The 17,944-nt window shown below is 40.8% G+C and overlaps 1 protein-coding gene across 8 annotated transcripts in view; it reads right to left on the reverse strand.

The window, feature by feature from the left end:
* The window catches only part of pik3cd (phosphatidylinositol-4,5-bisphosphate 3-kinase, catalytic subunit delta), a 53,641-nt gene extending 35,697 nt beyond the window's left edge, over positions 1-17,944 (reverse strand). For 4 of the 8 annotated variants that reach the window (XM_088617378.1, XM_088617377.1, XM_088617382.1 and 1 more), the window contains exon 1: positions 2,572-2,852. The gene's annotated coding sequence lies outside the window, so the exon portion shown is untranslated. Of the gene's footprint in view, positions 1-2,571; positions 2,853-16,781; positions 17,264-17,527 lie in introns of those variants that run through there. The other 4 variants (XM_088617381.1, XM_088617380.1, XM_088617376.1 and 1 more) reach the window with 3 other exon arrangements.

Below are 17,944 nucleotides of genomic sequence, written 5' to 3' on the forward strand. Positions count from 1 at the left end.
CCTCCAGAACTTGCAGCTCTGCGGCTCAGCCTAACGGGTCCTAAGCAGTTTTGTTCTTCTGACACAAAGGAAAGGCAAATGTAAGCACAGGCAAAAGTATGTCCATCTGAGAAATCTGGACATTCACTGATGCATCCTGGGGGAGGGTTAGATATGAGCACCTACTTCTGTACTGGAAGAGAGGGAAAGTAAAAAGGGGGATTACATGAAGGAAAAACACTGCCTTCATGGCTGCGTGGAGCAGTAATTTCAGGATTTATTTGTTCAATTAAAACTTTTATTTCCTCATCTGGAACTCTTCATACAAACGAACTAAGAAGAGACAATAAAACTGATCATCCATTCATGCATTATCGCAAAGCTGCTTATTTTGGGTAAGGCTTATCGCAAAACAGAAGCCCACCCCAGAATCACAGGGCAGGATACACCTTTTTGGGGGCACCAGGCCCGGCAAACACAATTCAGAGAATTGTTCATCTGGACAGCGTACTCATAGAAAACCTACGTGAATACTGGGGAGCATGCAAACTCCACACACAAACAGTGCTCCAGTCACGAATCGAACCCAGGACTCAAGACACGCACGGGAGCACTAACTCATAAAAACATGAAATGGATATGTCCGCTTTGCTCTGACTTCTGTGCCAGTAACGGATTTTTCCCAATTTCAAACTGTACAGGAGAGGTCAGCTCCTCCAAAATGTGATAAAAACAAAGAGGTGCGAAATAACAAGAGGGCTGTTTATCGCACAGGAGCGTTACACAACGTGTTGCCCCTCGGGTAGGAATCTGAGTCAGCTTTGTCTTGGAAGTTAAGAAACGCGGAATAAAAACAGCCTGTCAACAGAGAAATGTCCCAGGATAGCCTGCAAAAGGAATGCAGTCAAACTGCTTGTCACGGTGGGCAGGAATGACGGCGGGTTGTAAACACTCTTTCTTCAATCCACTGCCCAGCGGAGTATCGTGTAACAAACACAAGGTGATCTCCCTATGCAGTGTGGCACTACATGTTTCCCTATGGTAAACCTATAGAAATAAGGCATTTTCCTCCATTGCATATCATAATAATTTCCAGTGCTTCAAGACGCGACGCTGTTGATTTTGTGTGCGGAAAATAAAATAAAAGCATGCTTTTTACATGCTGTGAAATGAGTCGACCTACTGTATGCATTTTCCCCCGCGCAGTAAATATTGAAAACAGAAGCTCAGAAATACCAGACAAACATTAAGGCACCGCACACAAATCTTCAGCTCCAGTAATCTCTTCCAGCGTGGAAACGTCACGTAACCCCACGCCCTTCATAAACAGGGCTGCGACTGTTTCATTCAGAATTCCCAACAACTGCCTGGATCCCTGCTGATCTGGAGTCCCACGCACACAGAGCCTCCCTGCAGGAAACAGGAATGCTGAAGAAAGGAAACGACTTTCTCCCGATACTGGGAAAGCCGCCCGCAAATAAGAGTAGATTGAATGTAAAGAAAACAAAATTTTGTTTTCTCTACAGTCCACATCAGCTTGACACCCACATGCAAACTGGATTTACTCCATGCAGGTCAGGCCGAGAAAAGGCTAGCTGCAAAGTGGCCACATATCATGAAAGTCATGATAGGGTTCAAAATAACTGAGCGACTGAGTGCTGTTGTGCGTCAGAATCGAACATAACGACTTAAAAAAAAGTTTTTTAAAAGTTCGTCTGGAAACTCCTAATGCAATTGCGAAAATTTTTTTTAACACACAGCTGCTAAATCTTGGCAAAACATGGGCTACAGTTATTAGGAAAATGCAAAAAAAAAAAATTATCAAGCGCTTACTGGAAGCTCCCCTAAGATAATCAGTTACACAACTTCAACAGCAGCAGGAAACGTAAGAGTTTCAAGAGAAGCCGGATAATATTTTCTTCACCAGTCACAAGGCGCCAGTAAAATAGCGTTCTTCACCTTCGAGACTGTCAATCACAAAAAGCTGAACCTTACAGGTTACATAAATTATTCAAAGCGAAGGGTTGGGGATGAGCCGAGTAATACATTTTCGCAGCCTCTAAACTGTGCGTGGCACTGACATTTACAAGTATTTTAGCCATCGGTTTTCCCCCAGGATTGTACCAGTCACGGCCGACCACTCTCTCGTATTCGAGTGATGACACAGACTGGAACAGGTGGGCAACAGGGCATCGTTTCGTCTTATCAATCCAAGACCGCAGCCGGGGTAATCTAGCCCCGAACGGCCATTGAAGACCCTGAACTTCAGCAGATACAGTACTTTCAGCATGTACACCGCTGTCGCTTCAGCAACACCTTTCCGATAGCCAGACCCTTAAAGTCAAGATACAGCACCACCCCGCCTGTGAGGAGTACATCTTCTCGGACTATAGAAATGTTAGGTGTTCATCTCATTTTCTCCCGATACTCCTCCATACATTGTATCATCGCATCGTTACACCATTTAAAGATAACCCAGCAGTCAACATGCACGAAGTACAGTACATAAAACGTCCAAGTACATACATATATATTTAAAAACAAAACAATTAATAACTGGAAGCTAATGCAATGACAGACTGGGTTACTTGCCCGTGCTCCGGTGATCCGAGCCTCACTGGCAGACCCATTTATCCATCGCTGATGGATATCCTGTCCCCGTATACAGCACGCAGACGTTAACGGAGATGCTCTCCTCTGCCCGACCCGGGGGACCGCTCGCTTTTTGTAAACCCCACTCTCGCTGCAGTTCCCGGGAAGCTGCCAGGGAGGTGTAAACCCGGCTCCGCGACACGCAGGGCAATTGCGCTCCAGTCGGCTCCTCGCCTGGGCTGCAGCAGAACTCTCTCAACTGCGGGCAAAGCAGGAACTACGCCTGGGGACCGTCTCAAAAGTTCACACCCAGCCACGGGGTGAAAGCAGGAGGTGGGGGCGGTGGGGTTGGCCTCCTCCTCTCTGCCCGCCTGTCCCGTTTTAACGGTGTTAAAATGTGGAAACCACGCGGCGCGGGGGAAGACTGTCAAACGGAAATAAAACTGCAATTTATTTACCGTCTCGTTCGATGGACGGCAGAGATGCAGCGTGTGGGGGGGGTGGGAAAGTCAAACAAATATATAACCAGACCCGTTTACAGAGACTGGGAGAGAACCAGTCACCATGCAGGTAAAATAAGATCTTAACACCCAATAAGATTGAACTGACTGCTACAGAAGTTCCTTTAATCATTCATCAGTGAAGTCTTCCAATACAGTGCTCTTTTTTCAGTGAGGGAAATTATTCGGCAAGTTAAACCTGAATAACTAATACTAGGATTTTCCCTGAATATTCCCCCTTTCTGACTCCAAGAAAAATCCACTTTTTTTTCCAAATTGCTCATATATAGACTGCACATATTTGATTATATATATATATTTGAAAATATATGTATTTTTCAGCTCTCCTGTAAAACACAGAGCTGGTGCTAGGCACACATTAGTACAATTCACTTTAAATTATGTTAACTTTTGCAGGTTAAATTCGCTCCAAAGGTTCCCAGACTTCTCTTGCCAAGAAAGTGAAAACTAACAGAATATTCCCTTGGGGCAGGACATTTAAGTTATACACTCATGTGGAAAAACACAACCTAAATAAACAAACGATTCTGAATGCAGAAATACAGAACTGTTCCCAAAATACAGAACTATTAGCCAAAAATGAAGGAAGAGAAGAACAGGAAATCAAATTTCTCAAAAAAAGGTGGCAATATGCTTTATTTTTGTTTCAGTGGATCCCTCCTGACATTACCGGCATTTCTAACAACAGGCAATCTTTCCCATGAAAGCAACAGCCTCAGTTATAGCTTTCTGCTGAGACACTGCCAGGGCTTATGCAGGAAGTCTAATGTCTCGTTACGTTTGCATCAGATGCACAAATGTCATCGGATTTACACCCATCACCCTGCTTCACTCACACCGGACCTGTTTGCCTTCCCATCCCCTGTGATGTTCCCTGCACAGATGTCTCGGGTTCGAATGCGCAATTCGATGTCAGAGATGAAGGCCTTAATGAGCACAAATCGGAGTAAGGACGCAGAGCTAAATTCTCCCGTGAAATTAACGGCTCACGAGCCGCGTGTGCCACTTTGAGTCTGAATACAGGATAGAAGCACAATGTGCTTTTTTTGTCGACTGAAATGTTGATCTTTCTAAAAAAAAAACCCAGAACAGAAATGTTCTAAATAATGTTCTCACGTTGCATGACTTGTTCTCAGTTTTTTAGGAGCTTAGAATGAGGACTTGGGTGTCCTGGAGAGCCAGGTCAGTTGGTCTGATACTGTGGGTCACCAGTCCTGGTCCTGGAGAGTCACAACACAGTTAGTTTTATAAGTCCCCTGTTTCTAAAGACTGGTCACAGCTGTCAGCTACTGGTGAATCCATCAAGTCATCTGTTCAATTTAAAAAGCTCCAGTCATTCAGGACTGAAGTGATTTAGATTTAAGTATATACTTAGATCTTAATCCTAAATGATCCCTAAATCACTTCATGTAACAAATCACCCATTTCATTCCATCATACTAGAACTGCTACATATCTTTATGATTTAATAGTTGTGAGTTACAAAACCCTGCATGACCGGGATTGGAAATTCAGCCTCACCGAACTGTGACACATGAAACTCTTTAGAATGTGTCCTTCACCATCACAACAAAATGATACAAACAACAGCACCCGAAAGACGTCTTAACGGTGAATGTTGTCCCTTTGCGTATAAACAAACCGTCAGACATAATGACATACATTTTTTAAATAATTTCTAATACAGGGGAGCACAGGAAGGATGGCATTTTAAGCGCAGTTTGCATTAGCGACGATCCCTTACTTATAGTACCGCACTCCAAAATGCAGATAAGGCGGGTGAGCTCACAGCCTACGTCACCGCTTCAACGGCAGCCTGGATGATGAAGGGCTCAAATTTTCCAATTTCCTCTAACTTTCTCCTGTCTTGTGTTGAAGCTATCCTCTTAATCTCTGAAGAACCCTAGAACGGTCAACCGCAACCCTTTGTTCCTTCATCCGCCTACATCCGATGTTCTCTAACCTACACAATTTAAAACCAACATTGTCCTAACTTCTCTTTTCAAAATTAACCCTCCGGTTTCTCACAATGCAACAAGGGTCACGTCTCTTACTTGCGTCGCTTCGCTGTCGCAAAGATTTTTGTAAGGTGTTTTCACATTTTGAAAACGTAAAGATTTTAAAATGAAAGATTTTTTTTTTCTTTGAAAGGATGGACAGGAGTCATAAATACACATCAGAAGCCAGAGAAACACAGAAACGGTCAGCTGGTGAATTAGTGGTCTTCTATTTGACATACTCTATGGTTTAAACTGAGAAATTACTTTATCTTGCCTGGCCAGGCGTGTCCCAGACATGTCATCCCATACCTTACATGTCATGTTTTCAAAGGAGCAAGTTTTTTTTTCTGTGTTACACTGGCTTCAGGAATCAAATCCCAGTGAATCACCTTCCCTGTCAGACTCTTTCTTTACTGGATACAGCAGTCTGCAAACAAATGTCAGTCCTGTTTTCTAACAGAAGACCAATCAATCAAGTGATTTAATTACATTTGATGATGACGGCCTGCACAGTTTCCGACAGTTTGTGCAAAAAATGCACTGGTCAGAATCTCTGGGAGAATAATTCATAGCTAGAGAGATTACTATACTGTATATAGCTATAGTGCTACTCTGGACGTCATTACCAATTAACCCTGCACCTCCCTGGCATCTACACAGTAAGTCATTGCCAATCAAGTAAAGAGAAACCTGCTTAACTCTGATTTAAGGATGCACAACGTCAGACAGCCTTATAGGCAGAAATTGTCTGTGAAGGAATCCATTAGACCAGTCTTTCGTAAGACTCAAGGCTCTCTTCTGTCAATTCCCAAGAAAAGGAAACTGCTTAAAGGGTTTTTGGATGCAGATGAACAAAACCAGAACCACAAGGATGAATCACAGGAATGAGGAATTAGGATTCTGTTTGACTATCCGACAGACACTGAGGACAATCTCAGAACCAGACACACGCAAATTAGATTTTCCTAACACTTTCCATTTCGACTAATGAGAAATATAGTTTAATCACCTTCAGTTCCGCTACAGGTCAGACAGATACACATGTTTATTCATCATAAAAGCTGATTTGTTTAAATTAAATCCACGATCAATATAATCAGATACTTAAGTAGACAGTAATATAGCTGATTCATGTTATTTAACTCAATTTTTCAATATTGCTTTTTTGTAATTAAAGTTTATTTCGATAGGGGTAAACAATATGTAAATAATTTTTATAAAAATCTTTGAAATAATGGTTTAATTTTACCAGCTGGTAGGAACACCCCTCTTCATAAAACAAATTTGCATGGAATTATCATCAGATTCAGAAATTGGTAAATGTAATACACAATTTAATAAAACGAAAATGCATTACCATACCAGTAATGTTAATTTCTTTAAGATTGATCGATCAATCTGAAAAAAAAAAACATTTATTATGGCATACTGAAGTCAGATTACTGAAATCTAGCCAATTCATTATTTCTAATTTTATTAGTATTTTTTTAGTGATTAAATGTAAAATATTCCAAAACTAAAACTAAAATAACCAAATACCTAAATATTAAAAAATAAAAAATGAGACCTTTACAAATGTATACATTATATAGTTAAATTCAAGATGCATACTTTTATGTTCTCATTATATTTTTAGAAGAAATGGAGCAAATCGTTTACAGTACACCATTAGTTTCATGATCCAGAAACAACTTAAAAAATAGCCAAAATTACATTTAAGGTAAGAAGTCTCCCATTTTTCTAACATTATTTCATTATGGGATGTTTTATTGGGAGGGGGAGGGATATACAGAGATCTGCTGAACTTTGTTCTACTTGGTTCACAGTATGAAGAAATAGAAACTGTCCAAAATCACCACAGCAGTTAGTGAAATACAATAATTTTGTACTACTAGATGGAAGAAAAAGACTTTTCCAAAGTGATTTCCTAAGGCCCAACTCAGGCCTCAGTGCCTTTAAGGTCGTTCTCCCTGTGCTTTCCAATAAATCAATGCAATTAAAATACTCGAGGAGAAAATGAAGTTCGTCCTTTTTCGGAAGACCTTGAAGGTCTAAATTTCTTCAAGCAGAAGTGACTGGAGCCGATGTTTCACCCGAAGATCTTCTGCAGGCTACAGGATATCTATTGCACACTGCCACACGGGAGTCCGGTGAACTTGATCTGCTTTTAATAGTATAGAGTATATAAGAGTACTCTATATAGTATATAGTTTAAAGAGCATATGGCAGAGTATATGCTAAAGAATTGTATCTGATTTAAGTGTTTTGGACTAATAAGCTCATACTGTATCCTCTAATCAGAATTAGATTCTGAATGCATGCCATTCCTTTGACCAGTGTTAAGGGCTCCATGGCTTATACTCCTACATGCCTCTAACACACTATCCGCAAAGATATAGAGGAGGATCTTCCTCTGGAAAAAGGCTGCATTAATCAGATACCTCCCCTTCTGTGTGTCAGCCTCAATTGATTAATCACGCACTTCAAATAACCCCGTGCATTGGCCATCAAACACACTAATGGGTCAGTCGCATCTCTCTTATTCCACAAGGGGATTTAGAAAATCAGACATCCGAATGCCATTTGTAAGCATTAAATAATTTGTCAAACCAGAAAGAGGGAGCAGTTCAGTACTTTAAAGAACAGTCCTTCTACAACGTGGGCAGGCCTGTGACTAATATCAAAACAAGACGTTCCACTTCAAAGATATTACATTGATCAACAGCAATGAAAATGGGTAGTTAAGCACCAGAGACTGAAATAAGTTTTTTGGCCTCCGTGCTCCAAAACAGAGCTTAGTACTGAATGAAAAAGGACTCAGAAGCTCAGTGCCTTCAGAAGCTAAACGAATGGAGAGAGCTGCAGCAGAAAAAACAACAAGCAGGGTGGATTTCAGCACCCCTGAATAAATATATAAACCAATATGAGCCTTGCAGAATCTATGGTGCTTATGTCTACGCCATTTTGAAATTGGTGTTGTATCCCATATACAGTCTATAATATATTGTGCAAATGTGAAGCCTTTTTTATATTAAGATTTTGGCATATTAATTCATACTGTTTGCTTTTTCTGGCTCCTTACTTCTTTTTAAAATGGAAGAGGTCAAATTTAACATGTTTTGCTAAGTTACATTGCACTGTTTCACTTTGGACTAATAGTTGTCAGCCCATTGACTGGAGCAGGAACGATCTGGAAGTCTGAAGGACAGGAAGTGGCTGGGGGAAGAAAATCCACATCGCTCAAGAGTGTAGTACTGCACCATCACTTCCCACAGCATTCTGGGATATATTCATGATAGCACACATTACAGCTCTGACTTTCAGACAGCTGCTGTTAACAGTAGAATTTACTTGAGCAACAAAATATAGTGCATGAAAACCATTCTGATTTGAATATCTTTTATTAATTTTGTTCATCCATAATGATTTAAAGTCTTAGCAGCCACATTTTGCAGGGCAGCAGGAAACAAGTATTACTTTCAGAATTACATTCTAAGTCCGTTTTTAAAGAAAGCGGAACCAAGACAGGAACATGAAAGAGAAATTTATGAGCTGGTCACAGTTGTAACAATTGTGGTAATTGTTTAACTTCTGTGACTTGTTCTCTCCCAGACAAATCAGTTTGTGGTCAGTTTTAAAGTGCTGATATGGCTTTTTAAGTTTACTGTATATAAAATGTCCAGCTCTAAAACAGGGTGAAATTTTCCTCTTTCTTGACTCTGATGATGTTCCCTAAAGATGTCAGAGTATTTGTGAGAAACAGTAATTTGCTAAAATCAAAAACAAGAGCCTGGAAACTGACCACAAAGAGCTTTGTTTTAGGAATGCAGCTCACATACAGTACAGTATGTCTGCGTGATTCTGTGAGATCTAAGCTGCACCTCCTGTCCAGTCTTCAGAGTGCAGTTTCAGCACTTTGTAATGAAACAGTAATTTGATGAGGGCTCTACAGCTGTTAAAAACAGGACAATCTGTGCAGAAGGTAAATAATGCATTTTAATAGTCAAGTAATTTAAGGCCATACTGATTGTGTATACGTACATTTACATTGAAGAGAAGTTTCTTTATGCTTTCATTCATATGCTTTTCTCTTTTTTTAATTCTTCAAAGCTTGCTAGGAGAGGAACACAAATGCTTGACTGCAGAAGGCTTACGGTAACAATTAAAAACACTACAAACTGGAAAAAAACAGAAAATATTCTCCTAACAAGCTTTGACAGCAGGACAAAGCACATGTACACGTTTTAAAAGCCTTCACATAGCCCTATAATGTATGTATTCAAGCACCTGGGATATATACAGGAAATTATTAACAGAGTAGTAAGATACAAAGAGTAGGCGAAATTAGCACTTTAGGGCAAAAATGTGACTGTATATGAAATTTCTATAAATAATTTTTACTGCTGCTTGTCAGATAGGGAGTTTACAGAATACACACACGCACGCCTCTCAGCACCCACACACAAGCCTGCATACCCAGTTCCCCTCCTACACAAGACCGCAGCAATCTGAGGTTAAAAAAGGTAAACATGATAATGTGAATATCAAGGCCATGGTACTTCCAAATCAGAGGCTACTTTAGGCTCTTTCCCCATTCCTTTCAGATAAACGTGCTGGGGACCTTTTTTTTTTAGGCCAATTAATCAAGTAACCAAACATTTCTACAAAAGAAAGAACACTATTTTAACAAAACAAATTGCACATTTCATGTTTAGGGATGGTTAGAATGTCTTTTCTGCATCTTGGCTGATGGATTAGATACCGCACAATGACTTCATAAAGGGGGTAAAACCAACACCAGCTGTGCTCTGCTACTCTACTGATAGGGCATCTTCCTTTCATCTTCAGGCACATGTGGTTTAACTGTCTGCTTGCTTATTGAAGTTATTTGTCCAGGAGATACTGAAATGTTTGCATTTGTAAACCCCCCTTCTCCTCGCAATATTACCTAAACAGGGCTGAAAGAGTTTAATGAAGCTCACTGAATTAAACAAATTCTAGGAGATTCATGACTCACCCCAGCATTTGCTGATGACGGCACTGACCTGCTTTCACTGTCCAGCTGAGGAACTGAGGCTCTGCCACACGCTGACCACGATCAATACAGTAGCTTCACTTAGGCAGTTAAAGCCCATTGCTTCCAGTAAGAAATTATTTAATTTTTTAAAACAATCTCCTTCAATAGTTAAAATTACATTGTATTTGGAAAGCTGTTTCTTTTGCCTCTCTAAATCTCTTTAAGGATCTATATTTCATATACAGAAGCCTACATATGGATGTGTGTGTACAGTATGTACATGCAGCTATAGACCTTACAGTTACAGACCTTTATCCTCTTATATGATCAGTCAGTAACTTGAATACACTTAGCAGAGCACAGCCCTAGTAGCACCAAGGTAATCAACTGTATCTGTAGCTCATCCCAGCCTGCCTGGCTAGTGTAATGAGTCATGGTCAGTCCCTCGATTCAAGAGACCTTCATTCTCTCGTAGAATTGAATAAGGCTGAGCATTTATCTAGATATACCTATACCTATAAGTTAGTCACTAAAGTATTAAGGATCCAACGGCTGTGAAGTAGGCGCTAACTGCCTCTTACTTCTTTCTTGAAATGTCCCGAGTCTTTAGAAAAAGGAGAATGAATCTATACGTCATTTCTGCCTTACACAGGACATAATACAGAAACATCCCTGCTATTATTTTTTCTGTGCTCTCAGCACTAAGGTCAAGGAGAATTCCTGGCTTTACATTGCCTTTTTAAGAGCTCTGAAAATACACATGCTTGTTCTTTGTAATTTTCTAAGATGCCAGAGGAGCATGGAGCAAAAAAAGAGAGAGATACCGTCCTCTGTTCCTTGAAATCTCCCCAAACCCCTGGCTCACGCTGGCCAGTAATGCAAATAATTCTTGGCCCTTGCTGGTGAAAACTCAGGTGGAAGCAAAGTGGTTGACAAGGAGGAACACGTGTCTCTTGCAAAGCAAATTCAGGGACGACAAGTGGTCAGAAATTTCGCTTCTTTTGTTTAGTTTTTTTGTGCTTCAATTAGCATAAAGGTAAACTTAGCAGAAGGGGGTAAACAAAGAGTTAACTTTTTTTGTAACAGTAAATGGTGAACAACAGCAGCAGCCTACCCAAATCAGGTACCAAAGGCACAAACATCCCCAAAGCCTTGTTCACCGTGCTTGCGGTCAGGTGCGTATTTGCTTTGAGTGTTCTGAAAGAGCAACAGTGCGATGTCAGTGAAAAAGAAAACAGGAAGTCTTTGCAGAACAGAAACTTCAATCTACGGGCCAAATAAAGCTGCAGGCAGCCCCCCTCCCACCTTATACCACAGCGCTCAGCGCAGCAGAGGGACAGACCTACAATTCTGTTACCGTAAAAAACAAATCTGTCAAAAAAAAAGTTTCAAAACTAACAAGGAGCTCTAGGGGAAATCAAGGGAACTGTGCTGGGAAATAGACCTCACCTCCGTACTGCTATTCCACCCACCCCTTACTTAAGAGTACTGTAAGTTCATGGCATTGCAAAGTTCAAATCCAGAAAGAGAAGAAAATAATTTATATACATGAAGACAGATGACATACTGTACAAGCTTTTGGCACAAAACACTGCCCCTGGAAAATCTGCAGGATACACAGTCATAACACTGTCACTTTTTCAGAGCAGGGCACAACTTAAAAGACAGGTAATTTTAGGAAGCAAGGAAAAAATAAATGCAGAAGTGAATTGTTTGCCTGATTTTACTTTCACTGACACGTGGTTCCTAAAAAAAACAGTCTCTCTTCTGTGTGTGCAGTTATTTGACATTTTATTACTCTCACTAATACTACAGCAATTTTACAAATAGGCTCAGCACTGTGTAATGTGTGATAGTTATTTTAAAATATTTTTCCTATAGCAGCATCACACTAAAAAGCAACAAAAATGTACTCATCCTCAGACCTTAAAATAAATAGACCGACCTCCCTAAAATGGGACTGTAAACATTTTCCACAACTGTAGTAGATTCTTCATTGCTGCATACATTATCTAAATTCTCAGGCATTTTGGTATCATTTCTTAAACAGGCAATTTGGAATTTATCACAACGTCACCACCGGATATTTATATATACAAACAAAACAAATACAGGAAGACAAAATATTGCAGAGTGTCAGAAGTTGAAATAAAGGCTGATACAGAATGATATATCAGTGTAGATCTAGATCTATGCAGATTTCAAAGCAAGCAAAGTTTTGCTGAACCTTACGAGGTACAGAAAATCACGTCCCCTCAGTCTAGACATGGCAGAAACAGAAGACAAGACTCTGGGCAGAGCTACAGTCTTAAGGAAAGAACAACAAAAATGATGTTCTTGCTCAGAGAGAACACAACCACTGCTGGGGTCTTTACAAACCAACACCACTCGTAGCACAACATAAACGGTTAAAGCACCAAGTAAGCTGTTATTAAAAATTACATGATAATGAATATTATACAAAATGTATCCACAATTTCATATAGAAAATCAGTTTTCTCTGAGCTTTTTGATTTTTGTAACAATTAGTGTACTATATTGTTTTTAAATTAAATAAAAAGGGATATTCAAACTATAAAATGTTTTTATACAAATGCTTTGATATTTATATACACAAAACACACAGATAAATATACATTTCCCAACAAAGAGTTAAAGATTTGGTGAGCACAATTACTTAATGTGAAGTACAGTAAACATCCCCACAAAAAAAGGAACCTGACGATAAAAAAATACAAAGTTACTAAAAATGATATTAGCTAAACGGAAATCTGAACAGATCTTCCCCTTAGCTTTTTTGTTCAGTTAAAAATAAATTCTGTGTATTTGCATGGAGAAACTCAAAATGTGTCAACAAAACTAACTTTTCAGAAATAACCTTATTTAATTGTTACTTTACCAGAGCACTTTAGCCATACTTGTTATGAAGGGATTTCTTCAGTTCTTGATAAAATATAGCGTGCTACTTCTTTAAAGACTTCTCAGCTGTTATTATGTACTGATGAACTGAAAACTTTCAATTAAATCACACAAGCTTTTCATTTGTAATGCATGGACTGCTCCTGTTGCTATCACTTGCATGATCCAAGTCCAATCTCTTATTGCCATGGTAACATTTTTCAATAGAAACAGAGGCTAGGTTTATCTGTCCTTCAGACAGGAAACAATTCTGCCTTTTCACATCAAAGTAATATCCTATCCTTGGACTGTCAAGACCCGTAAGCTGCCACTGTGTTTCTCCAGTTTTTTTCAATCATGGTTGGAAAGTTTTAATGCACATTCTCACATGAAAAAATGTTTTTTAATGTTACTTTGCAATATATGTTGGAATCACTGCTCTAAGCAGTACAGACTATTTTAAATGAAGTTCAAGCTATATCAAGGCTGTCTTTCTGAATTTCCTGCTTGTCAACCTTATTCAATAATTACTTAATCCATACTGAGCTTTGAAACATTTTTCATAAACACACACCTACTGTATGAAGCGTTTGTCCAGCATATTTATATGTTGATTTCAAAATATTTCCTTTTGTATTACATTCCCAACCTAGGAATATATTTAAAAATATATTTTCAGAATTTGTTTTTGTGAGTTAAGTTTTTTTTCTCCAAATTTCAGACAGAAGTCATCCCACACTCTTTCTCTTTGAGTTTCATTAAGGACACAACTGGAATCAAGAGCAATTATTGTATGAGCTTAACAACTGCTCCCTGTAAGGAGAAAACTAATCAACGTTTAAAATTAGTATAAGCGAAAGTCGAAAAATCGTTCACATTTTATATGAAATCTGTAACCATCTGTACGATTTTTAAAATATAAAACTATTGCAAATTATGCACTTTTAAAAAGCTTCGGGTAATGTTATATCAAGACACTAATAATAAAAATAATGTCACTTATTCTAGAAACCCAAATAATTTTGTCGTGATTGCCATTGTGTCCTGTTTTTCACAATAAGATCTCGCATGCTTTTTAATGCAGGTGTGAAACCAGATCCCACCACCTGTTAAAAAACAAACCATTTCACATTTAGAATGATTTAAAATGTGGGAGTGCTCGACTCTTCCGTGCGTGCGTCTCTCGACCATGAAGAAACAAAGATGACGTCGGACTTGAGTCGCTTTTCACGGTACGAGGAGTGAAAGCGGAGTTTCTGTTTTCCTGAGAAGTAAGTGGTCAGTAAGAGGAAGCAGAGGCGGGGGGGACGGTGGGGTGAAAACACAAGGTGGCCGACTTCCCCAGCAACACAAAGGCACTGCGACACTCCCAGAGCCCAGATCATTCCGTTTCCTGTGAAGGTGTTCGCTGTGTGAAACCCCCTCCTCTCAGTAAAATCTACATGGCAGACAAATTGGGGGTTCTCCCCACTAACCCACCGACCGTGAAAGAGGTTCCTGCACAGGAACAGCCATGCTGGGAGGGTGGTCTGTTTCAGGGGTTGGCGGAAATCGAGAGAAAAAGAACTGGCGACCACTTTGTTTTTGTTTTTTTACAAGAAAACAAGAAAAGGGCATTTACCAAACAGTACCGGTTCCAGTGTTTCAAGGCCAGTTGGGTTCATCAGAAACTCCAAAGTTGTTGTTGTTGTTGTTGTTGTTGTTTTGTCATTGCTATCATAAATAGAATGAGCTATTAGCATTTTTCTTTCCACTTGCAGCAGATCATAACTGAAACGCATTGCCATGATTACAGCCGTAGTAGTGAACAGCCCGGGGCTCTGGTGTGCCCGTGGATTAAATACGCCCACGTGTGGATAAAGTTTTAAATTGTAAAACACAAACCGGCTTCACCCTATTTTACATTTAAACATCTGACCAATCCTGTCAGAAATTACACGTTCGGTTTTATGAAACTGCACTGGTCATTTTTTTAAAATATATTTATAAAACGGTGGCTTTTCCATCAGCAGCTTTTGAAATGCTCGTCGTTGGAATGAACGGTTGAGCTGGGCCGTGCAGACGGCGCAGAACCTCTTTCTCGAACATGAAAGAAAAAGAAGGAAGAGGTCAGATTTTGTTGCGTTCCTTGTTCATCAACGCCTTCTATGGGAAATTAGGTAGTTTTGGGGAGTAGCAGCACAGCAGCACCAATGAATGCCGCCTTGTAAGTGAATGTTCAAACCTCACTGCAGAATGAAAAGCTGAAACTTTCATAGCTGCAAAGTTTGAGGGTGCATTTAGTTTTACACTGTCCTGCTGCACCATACAAATGCATTTCCTTTCTCTCTGAGGCCCAGAGTCCCTGTTATCTCATCCATTATTTACAGCCCTAGGCTCGTGCAGTCCCAAGCTTTTTGCGGTCTTAACACAGTTTGTTTACACCTCAAACACTATTTTTTCCGTTTTAAAGAAAGCTTCCTGTGTTGGTTCATGACCAAAGTGCTCGGCGGAGACGTGCTTCACCACTTATCGGCCGGACAGGTACCGCCAGGCGGGTCACTACAAAAATAACTGCAAGGATACACCAGTGAGCGTGGCCCAGAACCCCGAGAGAAGAGGTACAAACACACACACGTTTTGTGTTGCACAATAAATGAGATGTTCTCTACATTGTATTGGGGTTTCTTTCTACACCACTAAAGAAGGACTTTTATCATATAATAATAATTATAATAATAATTGCTTATACTTATATAGCGCTTTTCTGGACACTCCACTCAAAGCGCTTTACAGGTAATGGGGACTCCCCTCCACCACCACCAATATGTAGCCCCCACCTGGATGATGCGACGGCAGCCATATTGCGCCAGAACGCTCACCACACACCAGCTATCAGTGGGGAGGAGAGCAGAGTAATGTAGCCAATTCACAGAGGGGGATTATTAGGAGGCCATGATTGGTAAGGGCCAATGGGAAATTTGGCCAGGACACCGGGGTTACACCCCTACTCTTTTCGAGAAACGCCCTGGGATTTTTAATGACCACAGAGAGTCAGGACCTCGGTTTTACGTCTCATCCGAAGGACGGCGCCTGTTTACAGTTTAGTGTCCCCATCACTATAAACCTTTTGTATTCCTTTCTTTTTAGGTTTCTACATTGTACGCGGGAGTTCACTCTTCTCCAAAACTATGCAGACTAAAAGCATGCAGTATTTTTGCATTTAAGACATCTTATTGCTATGGGGAAGAAGACCACTCCAGAACTATGCTCATACTTCTGCCTGACCGCACGGAACACCTGAAGCACAGTTATCTTTGAAACAAGTAAACCAACAGCTCCGTCCAGAGGACTAAGAGATTTCGTTACAAAGGGAAGAGTTTGCCACAGGACAATAAAACAAATACACGTTAGCACGGTGAAGCCAGATAAAATGAGGAAAGCAACACAATTGCAAACCGTTACGTAAAAAGTCTAACAGACAGTCAAGATCTGAAAGCAAGCCCCCCTGGTGCAAGATATCGCTTTTTTCATCTTGGGTAACGTGTCAAAGGCAATCGATTAATTACACCAATGTCACATATACAGGTACCTTCTGTCCTGTGTCACCAGTACAGAGCTTGTAGCTCCTAAAATCTGAAATGCGTCAAAGTGCTTTACAATGGGATTCTTAAACCGTATTTGCTCGATAATGACCGTTTTTAAAATGCCTGCGCAACTAAACCCATGCACGGGAAATTGCTAGCAGTCACCTGATGATGGCCATTAATGAGCTGTCAGAAGCGTCCATCCTACCTTGGCGATTTGCTTCTGCTCGCATTCCAGTTACTGTCCAGCTCGGAGCTGCAGGGGACCGACACCAAGATCCAGTTTCAAAACTCCTCTTGTTTACACAGAATTGCCGCGGATTGCGTCCTGGGCGGTGCGGATGCTGAGGTGGAGGGGTTTAACGCCCAAATCGTGTCTCCCCCTTCCCCACCCCCCGGGGTGCTGTCGCAAATGCAAAAACTAAGGAGTTTGGTGGAAAGACTCGGCGCCGGTAGAGGCGGAAGTGCCGGGCGCCGGTGAGGCGCAGAACGCGTGCGACCAACTCCGCTAACACGACCGAGCACACCGTGTCAGCATGCAACCGGTTGTCCAAAGGAAGACAGGTCTCCAGTGAGATGATCTGGTTCAGAACAAACGCCCTTCATTTAATTGCCCTGTAGTGAACGACGTAACCAAGAGCGCGCAGTCCGCGACAAGAACCGCAAACTCTCGCACAAAAGTTCAATATTTACTATTCTATTTCTATTACACTACCGACTGCTTTTATCCACAACCTGTCCCGCCCGGGCTATGCGCTACGCAAGCTTTATAAATGAGTGCTAGCGAGATCTTAACAATACAAAACACAGACGCGTCGCTCAGTGTAGATTCCCGGTTTAAAAGCCGAGGGAGCTGATCCAGAATCCAGTGGAATCCATCGACACCGTCATCCGAAGGAAAACATCTGCCTGGACTGTGCTTCTGAAACCAGGCACAAAATATTTCTTAAATACCTTCTCTGGGAAATCTGGCTGCTCGAGAACAGCGAGGATGCTGCGCATTGCGGGTCCCGAGTCGATTGAACTTCAAGGAGAATCAGATCTCCAGAGCGGTCCGGCGCTTTGTCCAAACGGGCACTGTCCTTCACACCGGCGAGCTCCGGGCTATCGGCAGCGCTGCGTGCGGAAGGCTAAAAAGAGCCAGTCCAGACAGGACTAGTGTAATGTGTGTGTTCAAGTGCAGTTAAGTCCGTCTGAAATCTAAACGACTGACGTTTTATCAAAAGCACCGCAACAGCCTGAGACGACTGTGCCTTTTTTTCCTGGGTCCTACAAGATCAGTGCAAAGCAATATTTTTTACAAAAAATATACTTAAATAGCTTACAAACTGTGGAAAATAACCTATCTGGAATATAAAGTATGCACCCGAT

The sequence above is a fragment of the Lepisosteus platostomus genome, chromosome 23 (assembly GCF_059453375.1).
Source record: "Lepisosteus platostomus isolate fLepPlt1 chromosome 23, fLepPlt1.hap1, whole genome shotgun sequence".
Taxonomy (NCBI): Eukaryota; Metazoa; Chordata; class Actinopteri; order Semionotiformes; family Lepisosteidae; genus Lepisosteus; species Lepisosteus platostomus.